The following is a 4,428-nucleotide window of genomic DNA, read 5'->3' on the forward strand; positions in this document are numbered from 1 at the left end:
AATATAGTACTTGAAATCCTAGCTAGAGCAATAAGACAACAAAAGGAGATCAAGGAGATAAAAATTAGAAAGAAAGAAGTCAAATTTTTACTGTTTGCAGATGATATGATAGTATATGTAAATGACCCAAAAAATTCTATTAGGGAACTCCTACAGCTGGTAAACACCTTCAGTAATGTGGCAGGATACAAGATTATCTCAAAAGAATCAGTAGCCCTCCTATATACAAATGATAAAAAGGCAGAGAAAGAAATCAGAGAAACATCCCCTTTACAATAACCACAAACAATATAAAATATCTTGAGGTAATAATTCTTTTTTTTTTTTAACAGGGGAGAGTGCGAACGCAGTCCCCCACTACCACAAATTATGCAGTCCAGTTTCCCTCATTTGGGGAAATCGCAGGGGTCAGCACATCCGGAGTGCAATGGATAAGCCTCGCCCTGGGAAAACCACCTTCGTGATCATGGTATCTCCCCTGCCAGGTAAGTATTTGAGGTAATAATTCTAACTAAGCAAGTGAAAGACCTATATGACAAGAACTTTAAGTCTTCTATGAAAGAAATTGGAGAAGATATCAGAAGATGGAAAAATATCCCATGCTTATGGATCAGTAGGATTAACATAGTAAAAATGGCAATCTTACCAAAAGCAATCTACAGAGTCAATACACTCCCCATGAAAATTCCAACACAATTCTTCACAGACCTCAAGAACAATACTCAACTTCATATGGAAAAGCAAAAACCTGGGATAGCTAAAACCATCTTATACAATAAAAGAACTTCTGGAGGTATCACCATCCCTGACTTCAAGCTCTACTATAGAGCTATAGTAATAAAAACAGCTTGGTATAGCTATAAAAACAGACAGGTGGATCAATAAAATCGAATCGAACACCCTCGGATTAATCCATACACCTATGAACACCTGATTTTTGATAAATAAGCCAAAATTATACAATGAAAAAAGAAAGCATCTTCAACAAATGGTGATGGCATAACTGGATGTCAACATGTAGAAAAATGCAAATAGAGATCCATATCTATCGCCATGCACAAAACTCAAGTCCAAATGGATCAAAGACTTCAACATAAACCCAGTTACACTGAACCTGATAGAAGAGAAAGTAGAAAGTAGCCTTGAACTTATTGGCACAAGAGATCACTTCCTGAATATAACACCAGTAGCACAGACACTGAGAGAGACAATAAATGAAATCTCCTGAAACTGAAAAGCTTCTGTAAGGCAAAGGACACTGTCAATAAGACAAAATGGCAGCCCACAGAATGGGAAAAGATCTTCACCTACCCTACATCTGACAAAGGGCTGATCTCCAAAATATATAAAGAACTCAAGAAACTAGACATCAAAATACCAAATAATCCCAATTTAAAAATGGGGTACAAATCTAAATAGAAAATTCTCAACAGAAGAATCTCAAAAGGCCGAGATACACTTAAAAATTGTTCAATAGCCTTAGCCATCAGGGAAATGCAAATCAAAATGGCTCTGAGATACCATCTTACACCTGTCAACTATGGCTATGATAAAAAACACTAATGACAGCCTATGTTGAAAAAGATGTGGAGTAAGGGGAACAATCCTCTACTGCTGGTGAGTGTGCAAACCTGTATAGCCACTTTGGAAATCAGTATGTCAGTTTCTCAGAAAATTGGGAATCAATCTACCTCAAGACCCAGCTATACAACTCTTGGGCATATACCCAAAGGATGTTCAATCATACCACTAGGGCACTTGCTCAACTATGTTTATAGCAGCATTATTCATAATAGCCAGAACTTGGAAACAACCCAAATGCCCCTCAACTGAAGAATGGATAAGCAAAATGTGGTACATTTACACAATGGAGTATTACTCAGCAGTAAAAAACAATGACATTATGAAATTTGCAGGCAAATAGATAGAACTAAAAAAAAAAATCGTCCTGAGTGAGGTAACACAGACCCAGAAAGACAAACAGGGTATGTACTCACTCATAAGTGGATATTAGCTGTAAAGTAAAGGATAACCAGGCTACAATCCACAGTCCCAGAAAAGCCAGGTAACAAGGAGGGTCCAAAGAAAGATGCATGGATTTCCTTGGGAAATGGAAACAGAAGAGATCTCCTGGGTAAACTGGGGGTGGGGTGGGGAGATGAGAGGGTGGAGGTATGGGAACATGAGAGATTGGGTTGGACAGGTTGGGGGCAGGATGGACAGGGAGAATAATGAGAGAGATGTCTTGATGGGGAGCCATTTGGGGGTTAGGGAAAAACCTGGTGCCAAGGAAACTCCCAGAAATCCACAAGGATGACCCCAGCAGAGACTCCTAGCAATAGTGGAGAGGATACCTGAACTGGCCTTCTCCTGTAATCAGATTGGTGACTACCCTAACTGTCGTCAGAGAGCCTTCATCAGTGACTGATGGAAGCAGATGCAGAGATCCACAACCAAACAGTGGGCCAAGCTCTGAGCTACAGGAGTCCTATTGAACAGAGAGAGGAAAGATTTGCCAGTAGAGAGTTGGTGGGGAGTCAAGGTCATGACAGGGGAACCCACAGAGACAGCTGACTTGAGCTAATGGGAGCTCAAAGATTCTGGACCACCATCTAGGGAGCCTACATGGGATGAGACTGACTTAGTCCCTCTGCATGTGTGTGACCGTTGTGTGGCTTGATCTGTTTGTGGGGCTCCTAGCAGTGGGATAAGGACCTGTCCCTGGTGCTTGAGCTGGCTTTTGGGAGCCTGTGTCCCCATTCTGGGATGTCTCACCCAACCTTGATGCAGGGGGAGGAGCTTAGTCCTGCCTCAACTTGATGCACCATGCTCTGTTGACTCCCATGGGAGACCTGCCCCTTTCTGAATGGAGATGAAGGAAGAGTGGATGAGGGGGTGGGGGTAGATGGGAGGTGGGGGAGGGTATGGGAGGAGAAGAGGAAGGGGAAAGTGTGGTTGGTATGTAAAATAAATGAAAAAAATTTAATTAAAAAAAGAAAGAAAATTCCATTATGTCCCTACCTCTTTCCCTATGAGCCACATGATGCTGTTCCTGCAAATAAGCCACTTTGTCCTGGTGTGCCACATTTGTCTGATTCCTTCTCTTGCTTGCCAACCCCCTGCATCTATTCTAAATCAGACATCCCACCATTTCCTATTCATGGTGTGGCTTTGAATTTCCAATCACATCGGCAATGTCTTTGTTCTGCCTTGCCACACTTTTGATATTTGTACCAGCTACAGGAGTATTTTCAGCCTGTCTCTGTGCATCTGTAGAAGGAGCATTACCATGGTCTTACCTGAAAGGATAGTTGTTGATTAAGTGTCTTTCACACTAAGTACTTAGCGGAACATCTTGTACCAGAGGCTGTATTGGGGTTGGAAATGAAATGGAGGATGGGGCAGAGAGCAAGTGAGGCATTTTCTCTTCTTAAGCATGTTGCTCCAAGTCAGACTGGGTAGTTTTGGTGTTTGCTGTTATGTGTATAGTTTTTAAGGTAAAATTGCTCAGGTCCCGTGGTTGTGCTTGCAATATCCTAAGCACTGGAGAAAGAGATAAAGACAGTAACCTGTTCGTCCTGAAGGTAACACAAGACAGAAGAGTGCAGAAGAATGGAGCATCTATAGGGCCAGTCTCTCCACTGCTCCAGACAGTCCATCTCTTCACCATCTCCACAGGGGAGATTCTAATTATGCTTCTTCACTGTGATGAGTTAATCTTCATATTTATTTATAACTGTGGCAGAGCTGTCATGTGGAAACTCAAAAACCCAGGATAGCTGAAACAATCCTGACTAATAAAAGAATGGCTAGAGGCATCACCATCCCCTATGTCAAGTTGTACTGCAGATCTATAGTAGTAACGTCATGGTATTGGCATAAAAATAAATACATTGATCAATGGAATGGAATTGAAGACTCTGACGTAAATCTAGACATCTATGGTGACCTACTTTTTTTTAAACAAGGAAATAAAAAATATACACTAGGAAGAAAACGGCATCTTCAACAAATGTGCTGTCAAACTGGATGACTACATGTAGAAGAGAACAAGTAGATCCATATTTATCACCCTGCATAAAACTCAACTCCAAATGGATCAAGGACCTCAACATAAAACCAGACACACTGAATCTGAATAGACTAGGAAGTCAAAAGAGTCTTGAATTCATTGGTATAGGAAGGGCTTTCTGAACAAGTCACTGATGGCACAGGCATTAAAACCAACAATAAAAGGGACTTCGTGAAACTGAAAAGCTTCTGTACAGTAAAGAACACCATCATTTGGACACAGTGGCAGCCTACAGAATGGGAAAAGATCATTACCAGTTACACACTTGATTGAGGGCTAGTATCCAAAGAATATAAAGAACTAAAAACAAACAAAAACTGCACATCAAGAAAGTAAACAACCCAGTTTAAAAATGT

The 4,428-nt window shown here is 41.0% G+C and overlaps 1 non-coding gene across 1 annotated transcript; it reads right to left on the bottom strand.

The window, feature by feature from the left end:
• Positions 1–329: 329 nt before the first annotated feature.
• Positions 330–493, bottom strand: LOC114690867. Its single transcript, XR_003734139.1, has one exon. It is a non-coding gene; the product is annotated as a U1 spliceosomal RNA (small nuclear RNA).
• Positions 494–4,428: the final 3,935 nt, after the last annotated feature.

Source organism: Peromyscus leucopus, chromosome 16_21 (assembly GCF_004664715.2).
Source record: "Peromyscus leucopus breed LL Stock chromosome 16_21, UCI_PerLeu_2.1, whole genome shotgun sequence".
In the NCBI taxonomy this organism is placed as follows: domain Eukaryota; kingdom Metazoa; phylum Chordata; class Mammalia; order Rodentia; family Cricetidae; genus Peromyscus; species Peromyscus leucopus.